This window comes from Sorex araneus, chromosome 1, assembly GCF_027595985.1.
Source record: "Sorex araneus isolate mSorAra2 chromosome 1, mSorAra2.pri, whole genome shotgun sequence".
In the NCBI taxonomy this organism is placed as follows: domain Eukaryota; kingdom Metazoa; phylum Chordata; class Mammalia; order Eulipotyphla; family Soricidae; genus Sorex; species Sorex araneus.
This window is the reverse complement of record NC_073302.1, coordinates 340009597-340029575: the sequence shown is the minus strand read 5'-3', so window position 1 is coordinate 340029575 and position 19979 is coordinate 340009597.

Genomic DNA, 19979 nt, shown 5'->3' with positions numbered 1-19979 from the left:
CGACAGTATTAGAGAGGAAAGAATGAAAAGGCATTCTTATTTTTTTTCCAATAACAGGCCCTTTGAACCTGGACTCAGCAAAATAATGAAGACTCCAAGGTATTCTAAACTAAAGGTTCTCTCCCAAGTCACTGTTGCAGCCAAACTTGAAGAACAAATGTTCCAGGAATACCAAGATGGTGGCCCTGCAGCCGGTAAGACCACGTCTGCCCCTTGGCAGTGGGTGGGGATGATACCTTTCCCTCCATAACCCTTGTTCATAGAGCCATAAAGGTCATGGAGAAAACAGGCTGGGATCCTTTCCTTCTGTTCTTGTAATGGTATTAGCAACGACTCTTTCTTACTCAATCGCACTCCCAAAGGATTTTCAATAAACTTTTTATGTGCCATAACTGTTACATTAAATAAAGCTGAAAGTATTGAGTAAACCGACTGTAAATCACTTTAGATGCCTTGGAATTACATTAAGTGTGAGAATTATGGATCTTTTGCTGCTTGCAGAAACAGAGAAACGACAGAGCCAGGGATTTTTATGCTGCCAGCCTTTTGAAGATTTTTTTAATTATTTCTTTATGCTCTACGACAGCCATCTCTTGTAAATGACTTGTTCAGAGGCAAGCTGGGGGTAGGATGGAGGAGAAGGAGCAGTTGGAGTCAGTGTGGGAGAAACTAGGTTCTCTGTACTCCATTCTATACAAACACTGAGAACCTGATTCTCTCCCTCTCAGAACTAGGCACTGTGGGCTTGAACTTTCTCTTCGAAACTCTTCAGTTTTTACACTTGTCATGTCACAAAGACAGATGTGTTGCAAACAGAGTTTTGCAACATGCATGTGCACGAACATTCTTTTCCTGGACTTCGAGGTCTTTTCCATTCAAGTCTCGGCAGCTGTTATTTTAGGGAAGTTAAAACGCCTGCGCTTGTTGCATTCCTGTTTGACGGTCTTCCCAAGGCCTCTACAGGGTCAGGGCTGTATTTTTCAAGGAATCGTCAGACTGCTGGAAGTGGAGGAAGTTTGGAGAGCTTGTTGATAAAAACGGAAACCCCTCAGACTGATACTCACCAGCCCTGCTTTGATGTCAAAGCAGGTTTGCTTTTGTTTGGGAAAACATTTTAAGGCTGCTTTCCAACTGACCCAGGAGGTTTCTTTCAATGACCAGTTCCAGCAACAAAATTATAATCAGGGGCTTGTGACATCATGGACTGTGGCTGTCCTGTTCAAAATGGTGTCAGGGACTTAGGAGCAACTTTCAGGAAGAGTAGAGGCTAAAAGAAGTCATGTCACCTTCAGATCAGAAAAGAGTGTGGCTGATATAGATAGATAGATAGATAGATAGATAGATAGATAGATAGATAGATAGATAGATAGATATACATATATATCACTTTATATGCCATATATATGTATATGTACATATATATTAATCATAGAAAAATTAAGGCAGAGAGCTGCATAGAGAAAAGTCTGAGTTGACATTTCCAAATCTAATAGAAGCATTAAAAAGCCAGAGTATGTCTTAACAGATCAACCACAACCAATCTACCTCATGTGGCCTGCCAAAAAAAAAAAAAAAACACATCAATGTTCTGAAATCTGCTCTTAAAAACAAAGTGAGCAGAATAAATAAAAAGTAAACTTTTAAGCTATAAGACCAAATTAGTGGTCACCAGAAGAGCAAGGGAGAGTGATAGATAAATGACTTAAAATGGGGAACGGGTGGGGTTGTCAATTTATGGTAAAAGATAGAATTGAATTTTTAGTGGAGGGGCCGGAGCGATAGCACAGCGGGTAGGGCGTTTGCCTTGCACGCGGCCGACCTGGGTTCGATCCCCGGCATCCCATATGGTCCCCCGAGCACCGCCAGGAGTAATTCCTGAGTGCAAAGCCAGGAGTAACCCCTGAGCATCGCTGGGTGTGACCCAAAAAGCAAAAAAAAAAAAAAAAGAATTTTTAGTGGAGAACTTAATGTTGTATACACACATGTTGATTTTAAATGAGTCACGATCACGAAATCCCTTTAATCGTCGATTTCTTGAGTGGGCTCAGTAACCTCTCAATTCCTCCTTTCCCTGAGATCTTAGAAGTCTCTCTCTACTAGGCCCTCCCAACGATGTCGAACTGAAGGCTCTTTCAGGGTCAGGGGAATGAGATCCAGCTTGTTACTGGATTTAGCATATGAATACACCATGGGAAGCTTGCAAGGCTGTCCCATGTGGGCAGGAAACTCTCAGAAGCTTGCCAGTTTCTCCCAGAGGGAGAAGCAGGCTACAGGATATCGGTTAAATGAGTACCACCTGAAAAGTATATAATGTTGTGATGTACTGCTATCTCAACAATAAAATGTTTACATATGAAAAGCTCTCTTTCTGCTATTCTATTGATATATTCATTTGTTGGAGAGCAGGATGTTAGTCCCATTATCTGGTGTCCTTCCTCTGCTAGCTGGGGAGATCAGACAGTCCCACCTGAATGAGGAGAAAACAGCTGTGAGTTGATTTAGGATTAGACTGCATGAATAGTGATTGCTGCAAAAAACTGTAGAAGGAGGTAACAATGAGCATATTTGTAGGACAGCGCTTAAAGGATGGAAACTCAGTGGTTTTCCACTTTGTTAAGCCTGTGTAACAGCACTGGTTCATGGGCCACAGGAGGTTGAGAACCACTGATGGACAGAACATCCCAGAGGAAGATCAATGGGAAGTGAATGGACACAGGATGCTATGAGTCAGAGAGAAAGCATGAAAGGCGCTGATGAAGCCAATGAGGTAGAATGGAGGACGGGACACACGTTGCTGACCAGGCAGATCATGCACAGTCAAGGAAAGAATTTCCTGCAGAGACAACCAATGACAGAAACATCTGTGAAAAACTTGTGTGCACAGGGTTCCACAGGGTCTGGAAGCTAAGCGTGAAACGGAAGGCCTGGAGACACAGTATAGCACGCTGGGCTTACATGTGGCCTTACATGTGGCCTACCTGGGTTGTTCAGCCTCTAGCACTGGAAATGGTTTTTGAAGCCCACCAGAAGTGGTCCCTGAGCACAGAGTCAAGGGGAAGCTCTGAGTACTGTCAGGTGGCCCCAAAATAAAAACAAACCAAACCAGGAGTTAAATGGGAAGGACTTCTTGGGAAAAGCCAGCAGAAGGAAGGCACGACTGGTGCTAGTAGAGAAAGAGAGAGTGAGCGCTGCTCAGACCTGTGGTCCTTAGACAACCAGGAGGCCGTGTGGCCTCATCCCAACTGAACAGAGCCAAGTGCCTGTCTGGAATCTCTGGAATGGAAACTGTAAAACCTGGGTTTTCTCCTTGACCTTGAACTGAATGACTATTTGACATGGAAAAAATTGCTTTATCTCTCCTGAACTTAGTCTCTCATCTAGGGGTTGATTATCTGGAAAATAATTTCCAACTCTAATCCTCCTTGCCTTAATAACAATGGTAGCTCTGTTAGAAAGAATAGTTATAGGCTCTTTTTTTTTCTTTTTCTTATCTTTTTTTTAAGTTTGGAGACCTCACCCAGTGGTGTCCAGGGCTTACTTGTGGCTCTGTGCTCATTGGTCCCTCCTGATGGTGCTCAGGGAACTATAAGTGATGCCCAAGTTTAAACTAAGCTTGACCATGAGCAAAGAAAACATTTAATCCCTGTACTATGACTTCAATACCCTTCTTTTATTTTTATTAGAAGTAAATTTGGTTTATAATTTCATGTAGGCTTCATTGTAGACCTCTATGTCAACTCTTTATGTACATTATGCTCAGTACCAAAATTCAAGTTTTGTCCTTCACTATAAGTCAACTTCTTTTAACTTTTCCTCTTCTCCCTTCTTTCCTTGTAATGATGTTTTAACTAATTGGCAGACCAACACATTATCCTATAGTAATCACTTTTTCATTCTTGTAGTATAAGAATTTATTTTCATTTTGCTTTGTTAATTAAGTTTCTTTATTTGACACATTAGTGAAATCACACTGTATTTGTTTTTCTCCACCTGACTTATTTCACTCAGTATATTTGCTTCTAAATCCATCCATATTGTTAAAAGGGCAAAATTAAATCTTTTTTATACCCTAGTAGTATTCCATTATGTGTATATCTTTGACTGTGTGAACAACGGTCATCCTGAGATCTACTATCTAAACCCATGCCAATTTAAACAGAGAAAATGTTTTATCATTGGGTGTTCTCCACTGCTTTCTCATTGGATATTTTTAGTTACTTAATTTGCCCTGGCCTTGATTTCTGTTTCTGTGAAGTAGTGAAACAAATATTGAATGTGATCTCCAGGTGAACTGTTCTGCACATCCAGTTGACTCACTTTCAATAGCAATGAAGTAAGAGTCTAGTCTTAGATTCCAGTGGCCCTATTAGCCTGAAGAGTCAGAATACCACACCCCAGGCCTCTCTGACTATACACAGATGGTTGTTTCAAACCAGCATGCATTGAAACTACCCATAACAATTACAGACTGTATCAGGTACTGTGACCATCCCAGTGAGCAAGTAAATGAGTGCCTAGACGAGCTCAATGAGTGATGAAGCCTTAACCAGAGTGGATAGTGAATAAGGAGCTGCAGGGACAGTATCACAGGCAAGACACTTGTCGTGCACACAGCTGACCCAGGTTTAATCCCCTGCATCCCATGTGGTCCACCGAGCCTGCTGCCAGATGTGATGATTCCTGAGTGCAGAGCCAGGAGTGACCACAACCAAGTGTGGTTCAAAAAGAAAAGAGATTCCCTCACAATCACACACTCACCATATCTACTGACTGTATATGTTTAGAGATAAAATACATGAAAAATTGTATCACTTGTATCACTTGTAGACCCATTGATCTTTGATTTGCTCGAGCGGGTGCCAGTTACATCTCCATTTGTCCCTGTCGCAAGCTAGTGTAGCCCAATGATACCTGCTCGCTCCAGGAACAGGAAGAGCCTCAAATCATTCATTCAGAGACCTGATGAAGAAATCTGACCATCTAGTTGGTGGGCAGCCACGAGGTCTTCTGACGTCCCGTGGAATCCAGTCGGTAACAGCTCTAGTCCAGAGGTTGTCTTTGAATCACATGAAATGACCGGCCCATCTGACCTTTGATGCCTTGGCAAATGAGAAAGCATCACTAATTTTTGACTGTCGATGGAGGTCAAACTCCAGATTCCTTCTCTCACTTGAGTGAGACATGATATTCCCAGGATAGCTCTTTTGATTCCTCTTTGGGATACAATAATAGCATTCTCATCCTGTTTGCGTAGGGTCCAGGTCTCTGAGGCATATGTTAGTGCAGAAAGAAGGGTGGAATCGAAAAGATGTGCTTGGAGTCGGAGGTTCTTCATTCTCTTAACCACCTCTTTGATGCTCTTGAAGGCATTCCATGCTGCTCTCTTCCTCCTGCGCAGTTCTGGCACCAAATCATTCCTCATGTTGATTTCTTGACCCAGGTACACATAGCTGCTGCATTCATTCAGAGATGTTCATTCCATTGAAAGCAAATGGAGCTTCAAGGACCAGTTTGTTTTTCATGAACATCATCTTGTTGAGATTCAGTGGCAATCCGACCTTTCCACACTCGAGGTCAAAGTTGGTCAGCATTTGTGCCACTTGGCTAATGTTTGGTGTCATGAGAATGATGTCATCAACGAAGCGGAGGTGGTGTAATTGCCGACCGTCTATCTTCACTCCCATTCCTTTCCATTCCAGTTGTTGCATGAAGTTCTCAAAGGCGGCACTGAAGAGTTCCGGTGAAATGGTATCGCCCTGCTGCACCCCTCTCTTTACATCAATGATCACTTCCTTGTAGAATGGTGAGAGCCTGGTGGTGAATCCACAATACAGCTCGAGGAGGATTTTGATATACTGAGTTTGAATGCCCTGTTTGGCCAGGGCTTCGATGACCACCTCAGTCTCAACAGAATCGAAAGCCTTCTTTAAGTCAATGAACGTCAGACAGAGTGGCATCTTGAACTCTCGCGAAACTTCAATAAGTTTGGTCACTGTGTGGATATGGTCTATTGTGCTGAATCCCCTTCGGGACCCAGCTTGCTCTCATGGTTGTCCTTCGTCTAGTGTTCTGCCTATTCTATTCAGGATGACACGAGTGAACAACTTGTAGATGACAGACAGCAGGCAAATTGGGCGATAGTTGCCGATGTCATGGATGTCTCCCTTCTTGTACAACAGAACGGTCCTACTGGTTTTCCACTGGGACGGAACCTTGCATTCAGACAGGTAGTGTGTGAAGAGTCAAGCCAGTGTATTGATGAGTACTAGCGGCAGATTCTTCAGGTGTTCGAGTTTGACCTTGTCCGGACCAGGTGCTGTTTGCATCTTTACCAGCAAAATGGCGTGTCAGATTTCAGAAGGGAGAACGTTGGGAATGACATATCCATCCTGTGGAATTTGGTATGTGGGCAGGTGGACATGGCTGTCAAAGAGATCCGAGTAGAAGTCATGAATAATCCTCTCCATTGCCTTTCTGGAGGATGTGATAGATCCATCGGGACGTCGGAGGGCAATCATCTTGGTCTTGTAGTTGGCGAAGAACAGGCGAGCGTTGCGAATACTTTTCCCAGCTTCTGCTGCACTGACCAACACTGCTGCTCTTCTCTCTTTGAGGTCTTCCTTTATCGCATCTCTACACAGCTTTGTGAGCTCGGACGTTAGCTTGTGGTTGCCTGAGGCTTGTGCCAAACCACGTTGACGAATGAGCTCAACATTTTCCGAAGACAGGCATCTGTTTGTGGCTTTCTCACTCTCGGCATTCTTCGCACAGACATGGAGGTGCTGAACCAGTTGATTGTATTCCTCGTCAATGTTGTCAAGTATGGCATCTTCCCACATTGCTGCAATAGTGCCAAAGAGCTCCCAGTTGGTGGTCATTCTGGGAGTTGTCTTTTTAGACTTAAATTTTGCAAACTTTTCTCCCCGCTCTGTGAAGTAGAATTTTGCATGAAGGAGACGGTGGTCTGATCCCGTTTGGAATTTTGGGACAACAGCGACATCGGTCAGGCAAAACCTTCGATTGAACATGATGTGGTCAATTTCATTGTGGAACTGTCCACTGGGAGACTCCCATGTCCAGCATTTAGATTCGGCCTTCTGGAACTGTGAGTTACCATGGATGGTCTTGGTCGACATGAATTCAGACAGTCTCTCACCCTGATCATTCCATTCTAGGCTATGTTTCCCAATGTGGAGTTCTTTGGACGACCTTCTCAGACCTATCTTGGCATTAAAATCACCAACAACGATCTTATAGAAGGTGTGGTCTTCTTTATAGAACTTCTCCAGTTCCATGTAGAACCTCTCAATTTCTTCTTCATAGTAGTTGGAAGTTGGTGCGTAGATGATGAAGATAGAAACTGCAGGCAGTGAGCCACATCTTTTCAGACGTAATCATCCAATTCGGTTGTTAGGCATTCGAATGAATCAATGCTTATGGCCAAGTTCGTGTTGACAAGGACACCAATGCCACCAATGCCTCTGTTGTCACATGTTCCGAGGAACAATTCTTCTCCAGTGTCGAAAATGGTGTGATGTGATTGATGTCTCCTCGTTTAGGTCAGACCAATGATGTTGTACTTGATCTTCTGCGCTTGCACCATCAGGTCTTCGATGGATGCTTCTGATGCCAGTGTCTGTGCGTTGAAAGTACAAACAATCATTTTAGTCTTTCTTCGTTTTGGCAGTCTAGTTCGTCCCCAAGATTTTTTTCAGCCTCTCTTTGCTCATCTTTCTTAATGCTGTCTTATTAGGGGCTCTTTCCGTGACAGGTGAATGAGACCAATTGTTGTTACTGTTGTTGCCATATCGAATACACAACAGGTAGCTTGCTAGGCTCTGCCGTGTGGGCAAGATACTCTTGGTAGCTTGCTGGGCTCTCCGAGAGGGAAGGAGGCTTTTAGGGTGGCCCCCAATCGCCCTTAGAGGTGTTACCATGGTTCACACTAAATTTGAACCCTATCAAATACAGTGTGGAAATAATAGGTATTAAGTGTTCTATGGTGTGGTCCCGAGAGCAACCTGGAGGGTGCGGATGTAGTGGGGGTCGGCCAGTGAGGTATTTATCTTGGGTAGGGTGGGGCGTCTCGGTTGGACCCCTCCCTCAGATGACGGAGATTGGAGGAGGCAGACAGAGGATCTTGTTTCCAAGTCTCGTTGAACCTAGAGCTGGCTTTGTGGGGCTTCACTCGTGCGTGAGGTTCGGCCCAAGTGTTCGGAGTGGAACCTGGAGGGTGGTGGTGGCTGGGTAGTGGATGAAAAATTAGGAATTCATATTGGAGCTTCTCTGGGTTGACATGGGGGACAAAAAAGTGAGTCAAGCAGACTCCATCCCATGTGGGGTTCCATCCTAGCAGGACTGACAGCCCCAGAGTCAATGCCCCATATAAGTGCAAGCATTCCAGAGAATGAGTGAGGTGAACACGTCAATGTCCATGGGGATAGGAGGAGGGAGGTGAAAGAAAAGGCTATTAGGGGAGAAAGGGGACAGAAGAAGGGGTCACATGTGAACTGAGTCCTTAGTGGTGAGCAGACAGTAACATATGTAAGCCACCTCAGTTTATACATTTCTCAGCCCATCTCTTCCTTTCTAGACACCCATCCCAGATATATTCTCTAGCTCTGCCACATGATGCTGGTCAGTGCCATCATGTCTACAAAGCTTGTGACTTTGAACTGTAATTTCATAGATTATGCAATCATTCAAAGCAACAGAAACTGCTTTTCCCAAGAGAAACACCTCTCTGGGCTTGGAACTTGTAAGCACCCCAATCTCCTTAGTTTTCCAGAACTAGAGGGGTCAGTCAAACAGTGCTTCTACAGGCAGGAAACCTGGCAAACCCCCATTCCTCCGGAGCCACATTCTGATGAGGAAATCGTTAGCAGAAAGAGCTCCCAATGGGAAGCCCTTCTGTTTTGCTGATCTTGTAAATCGTCTGCATTCAACGTGTCATAGGCATGTCTTACAATACACAAGATAATGCCCAGATTTTGTAGTGCAAAAGCGTATTAACCTTTATATACTCTAGCAGGGTTCCCACAAAGAACGTCTGGGGAAGACTGCAGGGCTCATGGTAATTGCTTGCCATGTGGGTAAATGATCCTGAGCTGTGTGAAGATAAGGAGAAACTGCTGAAGGCAAATCACCTGGGTTTTATTATGCTTGCCCTAAAAAATAATTAGCATGGCCTATGAAATCATACTGTGAGGAGTCCTTGTGCTTTTTCTTTTATCCAAGAAAACGATAACCTACCTAGCTTTTTTGCCCTACGATAGATGTGTGTATGTGCTCCTGACAGACAGCCAGAAATGAAAATGTGGATATTAAAATAAATACCATCAAAAGCAACATGGGGGCCTTGGGGTGATCTCTGTGCTTGACACCCGCTGTACGGCTGGGACAGAGCCATGCCTCACCACACGTGGCTCCACACTGAGGTCACCCGGCCCCAGCCCACTGCAGCATGACCTCAAATAAATGAGAAAGTAACATATTTTCTGAGTCCAGCCCCTAGGGTCACCAGAGAGCCACAAGGACAAAGGGTCCCAGAAAACCAGCCATCACGTCACACCTCAGGTCCCTTAGACTTGCCAGAGCCAAGAAGAAGCCCAGAGCAGATACCTGGCCTAGTGCCTTTGCAAAGTCAGCCCTGGAGAGTTAGAAACTATGCTCAATTATATTTTTTCTAGTAGAAGGAGAATAAAATATGTGTTTTCTAGAGCATAAGTGCAACTTAATATTAACAGAAATTTCGGAAAGTGTGCCTGACCACATAGGCATGCTTTCATTTCAATCATTCGGATAGTTCATCCGCAAGTCAGTGGACTATGGATCTTGTGTTGGACAGAAGTTATGTTTTAATCGTTTAGTCCTGAGAACTCCTAGACATGAATATCTCAGGAGGATCCCATGAGTCAAGCACTGAATAAAGAGTCGAGCTGTGGTGTGCTGAGCTCTGATTCCAACTCAGCACAAGAGGGGTGGGGGGAGAGCTGGCACAGTGCCAGGCTAGCCACTGCTGGGAACAGCACCTCCCATGCATGAGAAGGGACTGGACCCCACCTGCAACAGAGTTAGCCCACCTTCTTGCCTTCTTGCCTACTCCTGGCTTTAAAATTCTGCATTTCAGCGAGAAGGTCTGACCACGTGAGCTTCTGTTCAGGAATCTGTGCAAAGGGTGTGAGTTTGCAGCACCTCGCTTGCCCCTTGCTGTTGCGCTTCTGTCAAGTTCTCCAGGAGATTGTCTGGTTTACTCAGGCTACCACAATACATGCCACAAATCCTTGACTCCAACCACAGAACACGTGTTCTCCGGGTTCCGGAGGCTAGACGCCTGTGGTCGGGTGCCCACCAGCCCATGTCTGGTGAGATCGCTCTTCCTGGTGAAAGCCCACCAGCTTTTCACTGTGTGCCTTTGGCCTTCCCTGGGAGCTCACACAGAGAACTCAAAATCAGTCTGTCCTCTTCCTCTTTGGAGATCTCCAGCCTAATCAATAGTGCTCTGCCCTTCTGGCCTCATGGAACCTTCATTACTGTCTAGTCTTCTCTCCAAACACAGTCACAGGGCAGGGTAGTGTGCTACAACAGCGGATTTAATTTAAGGTGAGAGCCAGGGTGGACATAATTCACTCTATAGCAGATATCAGTGTTCTATGATCGTGGTTAAGAGCACAAAGAACCTCCAGCTCCGGGCACACCTTTTCGAATCCACCATCCTTCTGCACTCACATACACCTCAGAGACCTGGGCCCTATGAAAACAGGATGAGAACGCTATTTGGGTATCCCAAAGAGGAATTGAAAGAGCTATGCTTGGAACATCACATTTCACTCAAGTGAGAGAAGGAATCTGGAGTTCCAACCTCCATCGATGATCAAGAATCAGGGACGCTGTCTCATTTGCCAAGGCATCAAAAATCTGATGGGCCAGACACTTAATTCCATTCAGAGACAGCCTCTGGACTAGAGCTGTAACCGACTGGATTCCATGGGATGTCAAAACACTGCGTGGCCACCCACCTATGAGATGGTCAGACTTCTTGTCAAAACCCTGAATGATGGTTTGAGGCTCTTCCTGTTCCTGAAGGAAGCAGATATCACTGGGCTACAGTAGCATGCGACAGGGACAAGTGGAGACATTACTGGCACCTGCTCGAGCAAATCGAAGATCAACGGGATGATAAGTGATACAAGTGATACAAGTGATGATCATCTCTATTTTCCAGCTAAGTGAAGAGCAGAGCACTGATCAGACACACCAGATCAGCAACCAGAAGAAGGAAAATGGGTCTGGGAGCCAGATCCCCTGTCCCCCACACCTCAGTCTCAGCTCACAAACCATAGGACTCCTCTGGCTCAAGCGTCTCAACAGCCTCCAGGAAAATGATGGATCAACCTGACTGCCCTTTTTCCTTCCAGTCAGCATAAAGCAGCCCCAGGTCTCACTGGGTTCAAGCCCCACTCCCCCGCCCTCAGGGAGAAGACAGGCACCTCACTGCCCACTCCCTCCATGTGGGGATTCCCTCTCCAGGGCTCCTCTCTCCCCAGGGCCTCAGCTCCTGAGGCTCTGGGTTCAAATTTCTCCTGCATTACCCAGAGAGAGAGCACTTCTTGCTGGTTGTACTGATAATTTATTTAGTTTACCTAAGTGTTCCCATGGAAGGAGGTCAGGGAGGGTTGAAAAGAAGAAGGGTCACTGTCTTTGAAAAGCCAACTCAAAATGTTCAGGTACATCCCTTTTTCTGTCGGCTAAGCAGCTTTGCCAGCCAAAAAAATAATCACCCTGTAAGCATCGCCCAGGTCTTGAGAGAGCAAAAGTATTTTATCTCTCCTTGGTGACGGCTCTGAGCAGCTAATGCTCTTGCATTTTAAGCTTGAATAGATTTTTGTTCACGGCAGCTAAGGTTTGTTGATCCTCCTGTTAAGGTCTTTGTAGCTACCTGGAAAATAAAAGAAGCCTCAGTCAAACAAGGGGAAGGTTTCATCTGTCTCAGGCACTCATTAGATATGAGAGGTCCTGTTGTTTGAAAATCTCTTGCCCAATCTATATGAACTGCTTTTAAATATGTTTGGGATGCTCAGACTACAGCTGCCATCCTGCAACCATGAGGCACCGACCACAAAACAAATAGCATCTATTTCTCGGACTGGCAGAGGAGAGAGATAGAAGCAGGAGAGATATTTTAATGACAAAGTTAACTCCTGAATTCACCACAAGTCTCTGGAACTTCCTATCAAGTAAACTCTATTTATCATGTCATAAAGCTAACACTAAATGGAATTCAAGTTACTCTTATTTACTGATTGTTGGGGGTCACAGCAGGCTGTTCTCAGGACCTATTCTTGACTCTGTGCTCAGGAATCACTCCTGGCAGACTCAGGAGACCATATGGGGTGCTGGGGATAAAGCCCAGATCATCTTCGTGCAAGGCAAAGCCCCACCACCAATTTACTATCTCTAGAACAAATACAAGTTGCTTAATGTCAAAAGCATAAAGTTTGGTATTTTTGCCAAGGTATAGTTAAACTTCAACTAAAATTATTATTATTATTATTATTATTATTAGTTAATTAAGTTCTTGGAAATTCTCTTCTCCCTAATAAATCTGGTGCTGGTAAAGCTTCTTTTCCCTAATAAATCTGGTGCTGGTGGGAGGAAAATGAGTGCCAACTGCCCTTGGGTCAGGATGAACCTGTCCCCTCTGGACTATTATCTGTCCATGTCACAGACTCTAAACTGCTCTTTGGAGTGACGCCAGCAGATCTGGAGATATGCTATGAGGCACTACAAGGTGCTATAATACCTGTAGCTCATCTGAGTATTATGTGCTCAGTAATGATTTGTAACTGGCATTTCTTTTGTTTCTTTGCATCTGGGCAAAGGAAAGAATCACAAAGCCTCAGCCCTCCTGAACTCTAAGTGCCAATTTCATGACAGAGAAGGAAAATGAAACCCAAATAAGGAAATGACCATGTCTGACTTCAAATTCAATGCTCTTTTCACTGGTGGGCTAAACCAAAATGTCTCACTGGAAGTGAGTTTAGAAAATAGGACTGTCCCGAGTACTGTTTCCACCCATTTCTCCATGACATCAGCTGTCATCAGTGGACGGTATTTTCCTCTATAGAGCACAAAAGGTTTTTTCTTCTAACCCCACCTTATTCTTCAGGGTCCTGATTTTTAGCTATCGTGACACTATTCATCAGAAAAAAATAAAACTGCCACTATATTGTTCTTAGTTTTGTACCATTGCTTTTGCCACCTTTATACAAAGATCATGAAGATTGACAAAAAAATCACAAGATATTGCATCTAAAAGATTACATTCCTGTGTAGGGATGGAGAGGCAACTTGACAGACAGAAAAGGAAGTTTTTGCAAATATGACAAAGATTCCGTGCTTTCAGAACAAATAAATGTTCCTGGAAGCAGCTTACACAGACAAAAAAAAATTTATGTAATCAGTAATCCTCTGGGTAAACAATATAATAGGAATAATATGTTTCCCTATATCTTCTTTATTAAATATTAATAAAAAGGAATACTGAATAAGTAATCTGAATCAGGCCTCAGCCCCTCCTTAGAGGAAGCAGCCTCTGATCTCTTTCAGTTCACAGCATCTGTCCTCAAATCATCTACCACAAAGAATGACGCCAGCATCCTCATTGCACGTGCCCTAAGCCAGGACTCACGTTATGTCTCTCCTTTTCGTTCATTTTTTTTCTCCCCCAGTTTTCTCCCCTATCTTTTTATGTTCTCTGAACTGTCTTTTAACTTCTTCCCAGAGCACCAGGTACGTGCAGTGTTAACTAACTCTCAACCTGAGCTATTGCAATGTCTTCTACTGCTCTTCCTGCTTCCAAATGTGCTGTGGTTCCTTCTTACATAACACCTCTGCTTGGAAAGCCTCTCCTGGCTGGTCACCAACTGTAACCCAGTGCTCCCAAACTGCTCTGCTGAAGGGCCCTGAAGGCAGAGGAGAATGTATAAGTCTTCCATAATGGAAGTAGATCTCATTTTAGAATTTACATGTCAAAGATTTTAGAAGATTTTATCATGCAAAGGAAGAGTTTTATTTCCAGATGTCATGCCTGTGAACCTAGTGTAACAGATGAACAAAAGAACTCTCCATTACTTAATGCTATCAAGGGAGCTTTGCAATTAACACCGTAGCAAGTATACTAAATAAATGTTGTCAAACTAATAAATTAAAGATATCCTGATAATACCTTTTCCAAGCTAAAGACCGAAGCAAGAAAAATGTTGAAATCAGCATAGTAAGATCCTCCATCAAACCCCATGCAAGGTTGCCACTAGCTGTAATGTTAACAGGGGCAAACATATAGAGAAATATGTTGATAAAGTGTTAATATTAATTAATTTATATATTATTAATAATAAATGTTATAATATACAATAATATATTTTATGTGTTATATTATAGAATGTTATATTTATTTGATATTTCTATAAATATGTAATTATTTTATATTTTATTACATATAATATATTATGAGATCTATTTAATATTAATTAATATTAATTTAGATTGCTTTCTAATATTTATATTATTAATATAACCGATAATATATTAACATATTAATTAAATATGATTAATATATTGTTAAATTATAATTAATTAATACAACAACATTATTATAATGATATAATATTATTATATAATATAATTATTACATTATATTATATAATAATGCAGCAGCTATATGTACCTGGGTCGAGAAATCAACATGAGGAACGACTTGGCACCAGAACTGCGCAGGAGGAAGAGAGCAGCCTGGAATGCCTTCAAAAGCATCAAAGAAGTGATTAAGAGGATGAAGAACCTCTGACTCCGGGCACATCTTTTCGATTCCACCGTTCTTCCATTCTTCCTGCACTAACATATTCCTCAGAGACCTGGGCCCCTACAAAAACAGGATGAGAACACTATTTGGGTATCCCAAAGAGGAATCGAAAGAGCTATGCTAGGAGTATCACATCTCACTGAAGTGAGAGAAGGAATCTGGAGTTCTGACCTCTGTCGATGGTCAAGAATCAGGGACGCTGTCTCGTTTGCCAAGGCATCCAAAAATCAGTTGGGCCGGTCATGTAATGCGATTCAGAGATGACTGCTGGACTAGAGCTGTTACCGACTGGATTCCAGGGGATGCCAGAAGACCGCATGGCTGCCCACCAACTAGATGGTCAGATTTCTTTGTCAAATCCCTGAATGAATGATTTGAGGCTCTTCCCATTTCTGGAGTGAGCAGATATCATTGGGCGCCCGCTCGAGCAAATCAAAGATCAACGGGACAACAAGTGATACAAGTAATATAATATTATATATATTTATAATATATTATATATATATTATATGGGCTGGAGCCATAGCACAGTGGTAGGGCATTTGCTTTTCATGCGGCCGACCTGTGTTCGATTCCTCCATCCCTCTTGGAGAGCCTGGCAAGCTACTCATGGCGTATTGGATATGCCAAAAACAGTAACAATAAGTCTCTCAATGAGAGACATTACTGGTGCCCACTCGAACAAATCGATGAGCAACAGGATGACAGTGACAGTGATATATTATAAATAATCCTTCGATTATTTCTGATGGTTTGAATTTTCTTAAAGCAGCATTGCGGTATTGCTGACAAGATTTGTGAGAATGGGTGTTATTTGTTACTAACCATTTTAAACAAAAAAGGGGAAGATGTTAGTGCACAACCATATCATGAAGGTAAGTCCTTGGATGCGGCTCTGCAAGCAGGAAGCAGAATTAGAGAAATATATTGCTGTATAAATAGAGAAATTTAAAGAGAAATATATTGCTGGTCACATCATGGTACGGCTCATACAATAACCCAGTTAGAAACACGTTTCTCAAGGTGGTGTAGAAGAGCTTAATCCTATATGAACTATCTTTTCTGGGTTTCATAATGGAGGCACCGAATCGAAGAGACTAGCAAGAGTCCTTGCTCGACGGCCCCTGCTCTGTCCACAGACCCATAGCCTTCTTTCCCTCATCCTTTCATGGAGCACAATTCTCAGTAACGCCCACTGCAACAGGAAGCTTAAAGACACACTTCCTGTTGAGGCAGAAATGAAGGAGTTATAAAAGCAATGAATACTTGTCCCTTTTACTTTATTTATTTATTTATTTTTAATTTATTTTATTGAATCACCATGTGGAAGGCTACAAAGTTCTCAGGCTTATGTCTCAGTTATACAATACTCTAACACCCTTCCCTTCACCAGTGCCCATATTCCACTACCAAAAAACCCCAGTATACCTCCCGCCCCCCCCGCACCTCCCGCCCCCGCCTGCGTAACTGATAAATTTCACTTTGTTTTCTCTTTACCTTTATTACATTTCATATTTCAACACAAAACTCACTATTGTTGTTGGAGCTTCCTCCCAAAAAAGACAGCCCTACTGCCAAAGAAGCTTTTGATAATTAGTTTTCCATTGATGAGAATGAAGAGATATTAAGTCCCGCTATTCCAAGTATATAACTTTTTTTTGTTTTTTTCCCCCTCCTTCCTGTGCCACCGAGTTTGTGCCTGCTTAGTAATCCTCATAATATGACTGACGCCACGCCACCCGACAAAGGGGGAAAAAAAAAAAACAGAGAAAGAGGGATATTTCCCATCCTCAGCCGGCATGGGGCTACGGCTTAGTTGACAGTCTAGCAGCATGTCTGCAAGCAGTTTCTGGGACCAAAAGTAGTCTAGTTGGTTTCCGGGTTCTGGTAGATCAGCAGCTAAGTGGCCACATAAAAGTGTGGCTACCCAGGTGGAATTTTGGTGTAGCATGCGCTGGTATTGGCCCCGGCCCAAGACTGCCCAAGTATCCTGCTGTTCCAAGTACATATTTTTTTTCCTTTTTTCCAGTTCCCATGCCACCAAGTTTGTCCCTACTTAATAGACATCATAATATGGCTAATGCCACGCTGCGTTTCTTCCCGAAAAAGGAAGAAATCCAAGATAGAAGGATATTTCCTCTCCTCGGCCAGCGTGGGGTTATGGCTTATTTCACAGTCTAGAGAAATGGCTGCTACTTTAATTACCTTCAATGTTTCAACAAAAGACTCACTATTATTGTTTGGATTTTGCCCCCAAAGTCCGACCTGCTAAAAAGGAACCATTTCATATTGGTGACAATTAGGAGATATTAGGTCGCGCAGTTTTGGATTTCTATATAAAGTCCAGAGAAAATTCTGCCAGAAATTACATCACTGCAAGCTTTTGCTCCCCTGTTGTGGTGCTCATAAGATGGAAAAGCCTGGAGAGAGAAACCCTTCCCCACTGTCGCCGACTGGGGTAGAAGCTCAGTTACACGTGTGTCCGCTGGGCTTAAGTAACAGTAGAGGGTGGGGCCAGTACCCCCGCCCCCTGGGATCTCCCTCGCATCCCGCAGCAGCTGGGCTGGTGCCTCTAAAAGCGGCAATAGCTATGCTGTGCCCAGGAGGGAAGGGTTGAGAGAGAAAGAACAAAAAGAAAAATACCCTGACCCACTGTTGCTGCCTGGGGTAGAAGCTCAGTTCACCGTCTGGCGGCATCTCAGTGGGCTGCTGGTGTCCAAAGTAGTTCATTTGGCCTCCACCATCCTGCTCATGCAGTAGCAGCGGCGGAAAAGCTGTCTCTTTTACTTTAGACCTTTCACTAAAGACAGACTATAAATAATAGCAGATCCCAGTTAGGTCTGAGAAGTTGATAGAGAACTGGAAGACAGTCCCAGGCCCCCCTGAAAAAAACAAGGTGAAAATAAACCATTTCAATGGTATTTATTCTGGTTCTACCAAAAGTACCACTAGCTTTGATAGTAAATACTATCAGGTTTTGATAGTATGTTTTGATAGTGCCAGGTGTTTGTCTATGATTTTTATATATAATAGAATAACTCATCTGCATAAAATATTTTGAAGTAGGCACTATTTCTTTGTTATAACTATTTTATGTGTTTTAAGTGGAAGAATATATTTGTCTTTTCTGTTTAAATGACTTACCCAAGATCAGAATATAAATGGTGCACTCAACAGCCAAAGCCAAGTAATGTGGCTCCTGAGAACTCCTTTAACCTAATACTCAATTTTGCTTCTTCACTTGTGAAATTTAGAGAAATGCTTCACTGTGATGGGGCTATGTTTTATTTATTATCCTTTTGAAATTGATGGAATCCATCCTGTTAGTTTGTGCATCATACCAGCAGTGCTCAGGGCTTACACCTGGCTTGGCACTCAGGGAATTATATGTGCAATATAATTAAGCTACTAATGAGCATGATGAGCACGTCAGAAAGAAAAGTCAATCAAATCAGGACTAAATTGGAAAAATATGTCCATAATAAAAAGAGAAAAGAAGAGAAAAGAATGAGAAGGAAACTGACAGTTAAGGAAAAAGCAGAGGTTGAACTGGAAGTGTTGTGGAGGAAGAAAGGAAAACCAATATAAAAACAAAAAGACAGGAAAAACAAAGATCCAGTGCATTTGAAAAACCAGCATGTACAAAGGAGAATTTGCTAACTTCCAAAGGAGAAGAGGTGTGTATTTAAGCTTAGTTTCAGAATAGAAATTTCTATCGGAATTCAGGAATGTGTGTGTGTGTTGTGTGTGTGTGTGTCTGTGTCACAGCAGGATGGGTGAGAATTAGAGTGGCTTCAGACTATTCTTTTTGAGTATCTATTAACTAAGCAAAGATAATGGAGCAATATATAATCTAATTATAATAATTTAATTCTCTTAAAAATACAGTTGTAGAGGGTCATAAACACTTTAGTAGTCATGCAATAACTTTGTATTGTTGTTTTTCTTTTGGGGAGGGGCCTTGGTTTGGTATTAAGTCAGCTGTACTCAAGGCTTACTCCTGCAGGGCTCAGGGATCACTCCTGGTAGAACTCAGGGGATCCTATGCAGTACCAGACATCAAACCTAGGTCAGCACATGTTAGACAAATACCTTACCCACTGCACATCTCTCTCACAATAACTTTGTACATCAATCTAAGAAATGGTAATGTTACTATAAATATATTATGTAAACTATAGTACTAAAAATTAACTAGTTAAATTAAAATAGACTTTAGAGAAATATCAAGTTTCTCTAAATGAACCAGAAACTTTGATATTATTTATGATTCTCTTTTAGTGCCACACTTTACAATAGTACTGTATCACTGTCATCTAGTTGGTCATCAATTTGCTCGAGGAGGCAGCAGTAACATCTCCATTGTGAGACTTGTTGTTACTGTTTTGGGTATATCAAATATGCCACGGGGAGCTTCCCAGACTATATTGTAAAGCATTTACTTCTCTCCAAAATTATGTTTCCATTTCTTAGTGTTCTTAGCAGAGTCTCTTGCCCGCATGCCTGGCTGTCTTCCCCAGGGCCCCTCGGAGCTGATGGGCTCCAGCTTCCCTCCCCACCCCAAGCAGAGCTCCCAGCTGCCGAAGACCACAGGAACCTAGCTACAGCCATGTTTGAGGCCCCTCTCCACAGGTTTGGACGGGCCTCACGCATGAAGGTACCGGCAGAGGAACCCAGGTGTGTGTAATCCCATCAATGGCCAACATCCAGAGACTTAAAAACAAGCTCCGAGAAGCGCGAGGCCTACTTGTCCCTCTGGGAGAAACTGGCAAACTTCTGAGAGTTTCCTGCCCACATGGGACAGCCTTGCAAGCTTCCCATGGTGTATCCATATGATAAATCCAGTAACAAGTTGGATCTTATCCCCCTGACCCTGAAAGAGCCTCCAGTGTGACATCACTGGGAGAGCCTAGTCGAGAGAGACTTCTAAGATCTCAGGGAAAGGACGAATGGAGAGGTTATACTGAGCCGGCTCGAGAAATCAACGATTAACGGGATTTCGTGATCGTGATCTTAGTGTAGTGTCCAAAAATCACATAAAGATGCACAATTCTTTATTTTTCATTCTGTCAGTAGGATATTTTACCAGACTTTTTTTTTTATGTCTTAGGCCATC